The sequence below is a fragment of the Oncorhynchus keta genome, chromosome 29 (assembly GCF_023373465.1).
Source record: "Oncorhynchus keta strain PuntledgeMale-10-30-2019 chromosome 29, Oket_V2, whole genome shotgun sequence".
Classification (NCBI taxonomy): domain Eukaryota; kingdom Metazoa; phylum Chordata; class Actinopteri; order Salmoniformes; family Salmonidae; genus Oncorhynchus; species Oncorhynchus keta.
Window position 1 is genome coordinate 47474804 of NC_068449.1, and position 12400 is coordinate 47487203.

At 41.9% G+C, this 12400-nt stretch overlaps 1 protein-coding gene and 1 pseudogene across 3 annotated transcripts in view; one reads left to right on the forward strand and one right to left on the reverse strand.

Moving 5' to 3' along the window:
• The window catches only part of LOC118361889 (zinc finger protein 235-like), a 274869-nt gene that overhangs the window by 142236 nt on the left and 120233 nt on the right, over nucleotides 1-12400 (reverse strand). The gene's annotated exons all lie outside the window — the stretch shown is intronic.
• On the forward strand, nucleotides 670-11293 carry LOC127913395 (Wilms tumor protein homolog; annotated as a pseudogene).

Here is a 12400-nt window from a genome sequence, read left to right on the forward strand (position 1 = left end):
TTGTGTTGTAGATATGTGGTAGTAGAGTAGGGGCCTGAGGGCACACACTTAATGTGTTGTGAAATCTGTTGTAAATGTATTGTAAGGTTTTTTTTAAATTGTATAATTGCCTTAATTTAGCTGGCCCCCAGGAAGAGTAGCTGCTGCCTGGGATCCATAATAAATACCAATACAAATACACAATTGCCTGTACGTTGTGTCTCAGTAAAAGGGAAAATCATTCTACTCAGGAGAACTTCTACATTCCAAATCCACAAAGTGTACACCCCAAGGAGCGTTGCTGCTCATTCTGCGGTACAGTCCAGTGGAGGCTGCTAAGGGGAGGACGGCTCATAATAATGTCTGGAAAGGCGCGAATGGAATAACATTTGATAATGTTCCACTTCAGCTGTTACCATGAGCCCATCCTCCCCAATTAAGGTGCCACCAACCTCCTGTGGTACAGTCCAATAAATGATAGGACAAACACACACAAAAAACATTGTTGATAATTTAGGATTTAAAAAATAAAACATGAATCACATAGAAATACTTTCAAGTATTATTTGTATGATAGATCGATAATTGTGGACATTTTACATTATGTTGGCACTACAGGACTCTTATTCTGGATTCCAAAAATCCGTGACTCGGAAGTAGTTAGTTCTTCTTGCCTGCGTCACAATTGCTGGACCAAAGAGTTTCTGTACTGCCTTTGGTCAGACTTTGGGCGCAAACAACAAAACCGCAGTGTCCAATTACAATTTCTACGTTAGCGTTTTTAATTCGCGTTGGAGATAGGATTTGGTTGACATATGTTATTTAGGCAACGCTAGCTAGCTGCTAACAATGACTAACTATATGGTTTTTCACACTCAAATAGCCTCCGTCATGGAGGTGTTAGCGAATGCAGCCGTGGCAGAGATCTGTAAACTCGTAGACGACGACTATACAGTGTTTCGTTTGGAAATAACTCAAAGCCAGAAAGAAAACAGGACATTGCGGAGGAAACTACAGCTACTGGAACTAAAGGTGGCACGGGAGCGCGCAGAGAGGACAATGCGAGAGCGCGTCCTCGCCAGTCGTCCCAGTAGTGTCAAGATCCTCGACCGTTTCAGAGGAATGGCAAGAGGTACATTTAGCAGAAGGCCAAGACTGCCGGCCATAGTGCCCTGTTCCCCTCAGCGCACGTGTGGCTTTACATGTGTTAAGTACACATGGTTAACCAAAATTGGGTGTTGGTCAGTTTTTGGATTGCAAGGAATAATTCCACTGATTCCTTAGTTATCTTGAACAAAGACACTGTCATATTTTAACCAGATTCTTGATTTACAACATGTCATATTATTTGATAATTGAAAATAATATGATGCATGGAACATAAATCAATCTACAAAAAGTGTATCAAGAAGTTATGAGAAGTGTTACCTTACAGTGTCAAAACTGTCAATAGTGTACCTAACCACCTCTTTTCTCCCAATCACTCTCAGGTGAAGGACATCTCACTGGAGGACACAGAAGCTTTGTGAAGCCAGCTGAACACACTACATGGAGAGATGACCAATCAATCACTGTTGATGAGGGGAGTGGAACCTCAACCCAGCACGTTATCATGATAGAGGTCAGTGTAATAGTGTTACTTTGTCAATCAAATGTGGCCCGTTTATTTCCCAAAGGCTCCCCTCAGCTTTTTAGTTCCTTACAGTGCATTTTCCACATTACAGCCTTATTCTGAAATTGATTCAATTGTTTTTTCATACATCAATCTACACACAGTACCCCATAATGGCAAATATTTGTTTTTTAATGTAAAAAAATGAAATGTTATATTTACATAAGTATCCAGACCCTTTACTCAGTACTTGGTTGAAGCCTCTTTGTCAGCGATTACAGCCTCGAGACTTCTTGGGGATGACACTACAAGCTTGGAACACCTGTATTTGAAGAGTTACTCCCATCCTTCTCTGTAGATCCTCTCAAGCTCTGTCAGGTTGGATGCACAGCTATTTTCAGGTCACTCCAGAGATGTTCGATCGAGTTCAATTCCAGGCTCTGGCTGGGCCACTCAAGGATATTCAGAGACTTGTCACAAAGCCACTCCTGCGTGGTCTTGGCTGTGTGCCTAGGGTCATTGTCCTGTTGGAAGATGAAACTTCACCCCAGTCTTAGGTCCTGAGCAGGTTTCTAACAAGGATCTCTCTTACTTTGTTCCGTTCATCTTTCCCTCGATCCTGACTAGTCTCTCAGTCCCTGTCTCTGAAAAACATCCCCACAGCATGATTCTGCCACCATCATGCTTCACCGTAGGGATGGTATTGGCCAGGTGATGATCGATGCCTGGTTTCCTCCAGACGTGACACTTGGCATTGAGTCTTGGTTTCATCAGACCAGAGAATCTTGTTTCTCATGGTCTGAGAGTCCTTTGGGTGCCTTTTAGCAAACTCCAAGTGGGCTGTCATGTGCCTTTTACTGAGTGGCTTCCATCTGGCCACTCTACCATAAATACCTTATTGGTGGAGTGCTGCAGAGATGGTTGACTTTCTGGAAGGTTCTCCCATCTCCACAGAGGAACTCTGGAGCGCTGTCACAGTGATTATCGGGTCCTTGGTCACCTCCCTGACCAAGGCTCTTCTCCCCCAATTGCACAGTTTGGTATTGGTGGTTACACTGTCAGCTGTGGGACCTTTTATACACAGGTGTGTGCCTTTCCAAATCATGTCCAGACAATTTAATTTACCACAGGTGCACTCAAATTAAGTTGTAGAAACATCTCAAGGTCGATCAATGGAACCAGGATGCACCTGAGCTCAATTGCTTTATAGCAAATTAAAGTTTTTATTTTTATTTTTAATACAATTGCAAAAATGTCTATAAATCTGTTTTCGCTTAGTCATTATGGGGTGTTGTGAGTTGATTGAGGACATTCTGAATAAGGCTGTAACATAACAAAGTGTGGAAAAAGTGAAGGGGTCTGAATACTTTTTGAAAGCATTGCACATCTACATCCTCATTTCTCGTGAGACTTCCCTATGACATTGTTATTCAACTCATGTACCGGAATATCCTCCTCTCTTCTTGTGTCAGTCTGCAGATGTAGAGGCTGCAGGTCCTGGGGTTAAGCAGGAGATGGCTGAAGGAGAAGAGGACCCACGGCACAGCAGAGACTGCCAGACTGCAGTGGCTGAAGCAACCCCTGTAGCCAAGGAGGGCCCAACCACCGCCCCAGCACAGCCCAGCAGCATCACGGAGGTCAGTGGAACACAGAACACCATCTTCAAGACAGAGACATACCCCAACACTTCAATGGGGCTGGAGCGACTGGGCTCTCCTCCTGCTCCCCACTCAGAGTATTTACTTTATGGTAACCATAGCCCGACGACGGTTCTGTCCCATCAGGACCCAAGTGACTCGTTACAGACTGTCAATGATCCGTCCTGTTCATACGCTACAGAGACACAGATGATACCTGGTGCCATGCCTGTGGGCTTAGATACACAGTCTAATCCAATGAGAGGGGACTGGAACCGGTACAGTAATAGTGTATACTCTGAAAAGTGCCTGGATGAGAAAGGGGAGGGTCTGGCCTTAGATGATGTGACTGTGAAAGTGGAGGGCGACGCTCTGAAATGGAATGAAGACAAGACTCATTTAGGAGAAGGACACTCGCAGGGCAACAGCAGTGCCTTCTTAGACTACAGGGAAAGCATAGAGACAAATCTAAATGTTGGGACCCACTCCCCTTTACACAAGTTCAGGGATCACAACCCAGTGTCCACGTCAATGGGGCCTTCCGATTCACACAGCCATGTCCTTTTCGATCAGGTATTGAATTCAAACGACAGGGTTAGATCCCAGGCTCTGGGTGGGGGAGCAACATCAGGAAAAAGTAAAGAGAAACGGTTCCTCTGCGCGTTCTGTAACAAAGGCTTCAGCTGCCCCCAGAAGGTGGAAATCCACCAGAGGGTCCACACAGGGGAGAAACCCTACAGCTGTACCCAGTGTCATATTCGCTTCGCCCAGGCTGGTGACCTGAAGAGACACCAGAGGGTCCACACAGGGGAGAAACCCTTCAGCTGTACCCAGTGTAACATGCGCTTTGCCCATGCTGGCAACCTGAAGAGACACCAGAGGGTCCACACAGGGGAGAAATAATACAGCTGCCACCAGTGTGAGAAGAGATTCTCCCGCCAGCACCAGCTGAAGATGCACCTGAAGGTCCACACGGGAGAGGTGGTTCGCACTGCAGGAAGAGGTTCTCAGAGAGGAGCTACCTCAGGATACACCAGCAGAAAACCATTCCACTCAATAGCTTCTGACGTTTAGATCAAACCCTGCATTAAAAACAAAGATGAATTGTCAAAAGATCCGCAGTTGAATTTGGAATTACGAGAGTAACATGTTTTAGTGTTGAATATTCGGGAGGAATGTTGCTTCCAGACCTGTGATATACGCTGAGTGTACAAAACATTAGGAACAACTGCTCTTTCCACGAATGCAGGTGAAACCTACATTATGATCCCTTATTGAATTCACTTCAATCAGTGTAGATGAAGGGCAGGAGACGGGTTAAAGAATATTTTTTTTAAGCCTTGAGAAAATTGAGGCATGGATTATGTACAGTGGGTCAGCCAACAATTGTGCAAGTTCTCCCACTTAAAAAGATGAGGCTTGTAATTTGCATCACAGGTACACTTCAAATATGACAGACAAAATGAGAAAAGAAATCCAGAAAATCACATTGTAGGATTTTTTATGAATTTATTTGCAAATTATGGTGGAAAATAAATAATTATTTGGTCCCCTACAAACAAGCAAGATTTCTGGCTCTCACAGACCTGTAACTTCTTCTTTAAGAGGCTCCTCTGTCCTCTACTCATTACCTGTATTAATGGCACCTGTTTGAACTTGTTATCAGTATAAAAGACACCTGTCCACAACCTCAAACAGTCACACTCCAAACTCCACTCTGGCCAAGACCAAAGAGCTGTCAAAGGACACCAGAAACAAAATTGTAGACCTGCACCAGGCTGGGAAGACTGAATCTGCAATAGGTAAGCAGCTTGGTTTGAAGAAATCAACTGTGGGAGCAATTATTAGGAAATGGAAGACATACAAACCACTGATAATCTCCCTCGATCTGGGGCTCCACGCAAGATCTCACCCTGTGGCGTCAAAATGATCACAAGAACGATGAGCAAAAATCCCAGAACCACACGGGGGGACCTAGTGAATGACCTGCAGAGAGCTGGGACCAAAATAACAAAGCCTACCATCAGTAACACACTACACGGCCAGGGACTCAAATCCTGCAGTGCCAGACATGTCCTCCTGCTTAAGCCAGTACATGTCCAGGCCCGTCTGAAGTTTGCTAGAGAGCATTTGGATGATCCAGAGGAAGATTGGGAGAATGTCATATGGACAGATGAAACCAAAATATAACTTTTTGGTAAAAACTCAACTCGTCGTGTTTGGAGGACAAAGAATGCTGAGTTGCATCCAAAGAACACCATACCTACTGTGAAGCATGGGGGTGGAAACATCATGCTTTGGGGCTATTTTTCTGCAATGGTACCAGGACGACTGATCCGTGTAAAGGAAAGAATGAATGGGGCCATGTGTCGTGAGATTTTGAGTGAAAACCTTCCATCAGCAAGGGCATTGAAGATGAAACGTGACAATGATCCCAAACACACCGCCCAGGCAACGAAGGAGTGGCTTCGTAAGAAGCATTTCAAGGTCCTGGAGTGGCCTAGCCAGTCTCCAGATCTCAACCCCATTGAAAATCTTTGGAGGGAGTTGAAAGTCCGTGTTGTCCAGCAACAGCCCCAAAACATCACTGCTCTAGAGGAGATCTGCATGGAGGAATGGACCAAAATACCAGCAACAGTGTGAAAACCTTGTGAATACTTATAAAAAACGTTTGATCTCTGTCATTGCCAACAAAGGGTATATAACAGTATTGAGAAACTTTTGTTTTTGACCAAATACTTATTTTCCACCATAATTTGCAAAAACAAATCATTAAAAACCCTACAATGTGATTTTATGTATTTTTCTTTCTCTCATTTTGTCTGTCATAGATTAAGTGTACCTATGATGAAAATGACAGGCCTCTCATCTTATTAAGTGGGAGAACTTGCACAATTGGTGGCTAACTATATACTTTTTTGCCCCACTGTATGTGTGCCGTTCAGAGGGTGAATGGGCAAGACAAAAGATGTAAGTGCGGGGTATGTTAGTAAGTGCCGGGCGCACCTGTTTGAGTGTGTCAAGAACTGCAATGCTGCTGTTTCCCGTGTGTATCAAGAGTGGTCCACCACCCGAAGGACATCGAGAGACCTGGACACTGGAGACCTTTTGAGTCAATGCCCCGACGAATTGAGGATGTTCTGATGGCAAAAAGGGATGTAACTCCATATTAAGAAGGTGATACTATTGTTTTGCACACTCAGTGTATAAGGCATAAAAAATGTTTTTGTACTGTGTTGGCCAGTGGTTCCCAACTCCAGTCCTCAAGTACCCCCAACAGCACATTTGTTGTTGTATCCCCAGACAAAAAACAGCTGATTCAACTCATTAACTATGTTTCCATAAATTTGCCCAGAGATTTTTCATTGACATTTAGAAAGTTTGCGTAGAAAATAGATGACAGTTGCCTATCGCTGTGTGTTTCCATAGAACTGTCTTGGGTCGATCAAAAACGGCAGACGTAATATGACTTCACATCAAGAAAAAGTACCAGACAAAAGTTTTGGACACCTACTCATTCAAGGGTTTTTCTTTTATTTGGACTATTTTCTACATTGTAGCATAATAGTGAAGACATCAAAACTGTGAAATAACACGTATGGAATCATGTAATAACCAAACAAAACCATATATTTTAGATTCTTCGAAGTAGCCACCCTTTGCCTTGATGACAGCTTTGCACAATCTGAAATACCACATTTACATAAGTATTCAGACCCTTTACTCAGTACTTTGTTGAAGCACCTTTGGCAGCGATTACATCCTCGAGTCTTCTTGGGGATGACGCTATACAAGCTTGGAACACCTGTATTTGAGGAGTTTCTCCCATTATTCTCTGCAGATCCTCTCGAGCTCTGTCAGGTTGGATAGGGAGCGTTGCTGCACAGCTATTTTCAGGTCTCTCCAGAGATGTTCGATTGGGTTCAAGTCCGGGCTCTGGCTGGGCCTCTCAAGGACATTCAGAGACTTGTCCCAAAGCCACTCCTGCATTGTCTTGGCTGTGTACTTTTTAAAATTTCATTTCACCTGTATTTAACCAGGTAGGCTAGTTGAGAACAAGTTCTCATTTACAACTTTGACCTGGCCAAGATAAAGCAAAGCAGTGCGACACAAACAACAACAGAGTTACACATGGAATGAACAAACATACAGTCAATAACACAATAGAAAAAGTCTATATACAGTGTGTGCAGATGAGGTAAGACAAGGGAAGTAAAGGCAATAAATAGGCCACGGTGGCGATGTAATTACAATATAGCAATTAAACACTGGAATGGTAGATGTGCAGAAGATGAATGTGCAAATAGAGATACTTGGGTGCAAAGGAGCAAGATAAATAAATTCAGAATGGGGATGAGGTAGTTGGATGGGCTATGAACAGATGGGCTATGAACAGGTGCAGTGATCTGTGAGCTGCTCTGACAGCTGGTGCTTAAAGTTAGTGAGGGAGATATGAGTATCTAGCTAAAGTGATTTTTGAAATTCGTTCCAGTCATTGGCAACAGAGAACTGGAAGGAAATGCGGCCAAAGGAGGAATTGGCTTTGGGGGTGACCAGTGAAATATACCTGCTGGAGTGCGTGCTACGGGTGGGTGATGCTATGGTGACCAGTGAACTGAGATAAGGCGGGGCCTTACCTAGCAAAGACTTATAGATGACCTGGAGCCAGTGGGTTTGGCGGCGAATATGAAGCGAGGGCCAGCCAACGAGAGCATACAGGTCGCAGTGGTGGGTAGTATATGAGGCTTTGGTGACAACGGATAGCACTGTGATAGACTGCATCCAATTTGTTAAGTGTTGGAGGCTATTTTGTAAATTACATCGCCGAAGTCAAGGATTGGCAGGATAGTCAGTTTTACGAGGGTATGTTTGGCAGCATGAGTGAAGGATGCGTTGTTGCGAAATAGGAAGCCGATTCTAGATTTAATTTTGGATTGGAGATGCTTAATGTGAGTCTGGAAGGAGAGTTTACAGTCTAACCAGACACCTAGGTATTTGTAGTTGTCCACATATTATTCTAAGTCTGAACCGTCCAAAGTAGAGATCGACCGATTTATGATTTTTCAATGCCGATACCGATTATTGGAGGACCGAAAAAGCTGATACCGATTATTAATCGGCCAATTAAATGTATTTATTTGTAATAATGACAATTACAACAATACTGAATGAACACTTATTTTAACTTAATATAATACACCAATAAAATCAATTTGGCCTCAAATAAATAATAAACATGTTCAATTTGGTTTAAATAATGCAAAAACAAAGTGTTGGAAAAAGTAAAAGTGTAATATTTGCCATGTAAGAAAGCTAACGTTTAAGTTCCTTGCTCAGAACTTGAGAACATATGAAAGCTGGTGGTTCCTTTTAACATGAGTCTTCAATATTCCCAGGTAAGAAGTTTTAGGTTGTAGTTATTATAGGAATTATAGGACTATTTCTCTCTTTACCATTTATATTTCATTAACCTTTGACTATTGGATGTTCTTATAGGCACTTTAGTATTGCCAGTGTAACAGTATAGCTTCCGTCCCTCTCCTTGCTCCTCCCTGGGCTCGAACCAGCAAAACATCGACAACAGCCACCATCGAAGCAGCGTTACCCATGCAGAGTAAGGGAAACAACCACTCCAAGGCTCAGAGCGAGCAATGTTTGAAACGCTATTAGCGTGCGCTAACTAGCCAGCCATTTCACTTCGGTTACACCAGCCTCATCTCGGGAGTTGATATGCTTGAAGTCATAAACAGCGCAGCGCTTTACGCACAACGAAGAGCTGCTGGCAAAACGCACAAAAGTGCTGTTTGAATGAATGTTTACGCACCTGCTTCTGCCTACCACTGCTCAGTCAGATACTTAGATGCTTGTATGCTCAGTCAGATTATACGCAACCTATGACACTCTAGATAATATCTAGTAATATCATCAATCATGTAGTTAACTAGTGATTATGATTGATAGTTTTTTATAAGATAAGTTTAATGCTAGCTAACAACTTACCTTGGTTTACTGCATTCGCGTAACAGGCAGTCTCCTTGTGGAGTGCAACAAGAGGCAGGTCGTTATTGCGTTGGACTAGTTAACTGTAAGGTTGCAAGATTGGATCCCCCGAGCTGACAAGGTGAAAATCTGTCGTTCTGCCCCTGAACGAGGCAGTTGACCCACCGTTCCTAGGCAGTCATTGAAAATAAGAATGTGTTCTTAACTGACTTGCCCAGTTCAATAAAGATTAAATAAAGGTGTAAAAAAATTGATTTCCGATTGTTATGAAAACTTGAAATCGGCCCTAGAAGTATACAGAATGGTGTTGTCTGCGTAGAGGTGGATCAGAGAATCACCAGCAGCAAGAGCGACATCATTGATGTATACAGAGAAAAGAGTGGTACTTAAGGTCGTTGTCCTTTTGGAAGGTGAACCTTCACCCCATAAAGGCTTGATTGGTGGAGTGCTGCAGAGATGGTTGTCCTTCTGGAAGGTTCTCCCATCTCCACAGAGGAACTCTAGAGCTCTGTCAGACTAACCATCGGGTTCTTGGTCAACTCCCTGACCAAGGCCCTTCTCCCCCGATTTCTCAGTTTGGCCAGGCGGCCAGCTCTAGGAAGTCTTGGTGGTTCCAATCTTCTTCCATTTAAGAATGATGAAGCCCACTGTGTTCTTGGAGACGTTCAATGCTGCAGAAATGTTTGGTACCCTTCCCCAGGTTTTTCCTTCGACCTTATGGATTGGTTTTTGCTTTGACACGCACTGTCAATTGTGGGACCTTTATATAAACAGGTGTGTGCCTTTCCAAATCATGTCCAATCAATTGAATTTACCACAGGTGGACTCCAATCAAGTTGTAGAAACATCTCAAAGATGATCAATGGAAACAGGATGCACTTGAGCTCAATTTTGAGTCTCATAGCAAAGGTCTGAATACTTATGGAAAATAATGTATTTTTGTTTTTAAATTTGCAAAAATGCCTAAACCTCTTTTTGGTTTGTCATTATAGGGTATTGTGTGTAGATTGCTGAGAACTTTTTAAAAATTTAAAAATACATTTTAGAGTAAAGCTGTAACGTAACAAAATTTGGAAAAAGTCAATGGATCTGAATACTTTCCGAAGGCACTGTATATAGCAACACCTCCCCCATAAGCATTCCTGTCTCTTCTATAGATGTTATGCTTGTATTACTACTGCTGTATCATCAAAGGAATTATCTAAGTGAGTCACAGAAATGGCTAATATTTGAATGCTATCTGATGTCAGCAAGTTATTGATTTTCATTAACCTTATTTCTAAGGCTACATATATATTAACATGAGCAAATGTTTTTGCCCTTTCCTGGGTAGCTTCTCAGAGACATACATAATATGGAAAAGAACAAACAAACGAGAAAAAAAAACATTCAGCAGTCCATTAATCAGTTGGTGTGTGTGTGTTTTCTGCGGGTGGACAATAAGCCTGTCATAGTGGATGTAAGCAATGTGCCCACACGCTTTGGCAGCTTTCATCGCTGGGACAAGTTATTTTTCTCTTCTGGCGCATAGCTTTGAGAACTTGAAGATTTTTGAAGAGAATAATAGGCAATTGTTGGTTAATCCAGGTGTGGAAAGCTCTTAGACTTACCCAGAAAGGCTCAAAGTTGATTCTAACATGTATTGACTCAGGGGGTTAAGTACTTATCTAATTATGATATATTAGTGTTTTATTTTTATTTATTTTTTAAATAAAAATGTTAGAATTTTTCTTCCACTTTGACAGAGTATTTTGTGTAGATTGTTGATATGTTTTTTTTTCTCAATTGAATCAATTTTTATCCTACATGGTAAAACAACAAAATGTGGAAAAGGTCAAGGGGTGTGACAATGTTATGAAGGCACTGTATATGATGTTCCCAAATGCTTATTTCATAACTTCCATTCAACTACTTAATTTCTTTCCCAAGACACTTTATGAGAAAATGAATGTAGTTTATGATGCAGATTTGTAGTTTAGACGTGTATGTGTGGTTTTCATATGGTGTATTTTAAACTTATTTATGTTTAATAAACACAAAATGGGATTTTTCATTCTAAGACTTTAATTGAGACTCTCTTTTGTATACATTGCATCAGATATCACCATATTTAGCATACAGTACACCCAACAGCCCTTTATAACTAAATATACAATGAGCTAAAAGTATTGGGATGGGTAGGCCCAATTCCATCTGGGGTATGACAAATAAACATGCGATTCACTTTTTTTTAACACATTTTTGGGACATTTTCAGTCCATTTATATTTAACATTGGTGGGTTTTTTTTCTTTCTCGCCTGAGTAGCCTCGTTTCACTGCCAAAAATGAAATTAAACCATCTAGTGTTAAGCGAAATAACAACACAATGTCGAATACAGGTAGCCTAGTCAAATAATTAACATCCAGTAACATAAAATGTTACTCTCTTGCGGGAATTCCACTAATGGTCAGTATGTAGCCAAACGTAGCTGCTGCTCATGTTGGTATCTGTACATGGCAAAAGCCATGACAGGGAGACATAGTGGAGTGGTAACGCACGTGCATGAACGCTTGAAAAACGTTTTGGACACTACTGTGAAAATGGTTAACTTTGTTAAAGTAAGGCCCCTGAACTCTTGTCTATTTTCTGCACTATGCAATGATATGGGAAGCAACCATAACCACTTTTACAACATACAGAAGAAGTGTGCTGGTTATCAAGGGGCAAAGTAATGACACATTTAAAAGAAAAAAAAATTGAGATGAGCTTAAAGTTTTCTTTACTGACCATAATTTTCACTTGTCTGACTGCTTGCATGATGGTGAGTTTCTCACACGACTGGCCTATCTGGGTGATTTTTTTTCTCTCGCCTGAATGATCTGAATTAAGGTTTACAGGGACTCTCCGCAACTATATACAATGTGCGGGACAAAATTGAGGCTATGATTAAGAAGTTGGAGCTCTTCTCTGTCTGCATTAAATGTGATATAGCGAAGCACCTGGGTGAGTTGGCTGCGCAATTAAGCAGGTACTTTCCCAAAACGGATGAAACAAACAACTGCATTCGTTATCCCTTTCCAGTTGCCGATATCTGAACAAGAGAGCCTCATCGAAATTGCAACAAGCGGTTCTGTAAAAATTGAATTTAATCAGAAGCCTCTGCCAGATTTCTGGATTGGGCTGCACTTAGA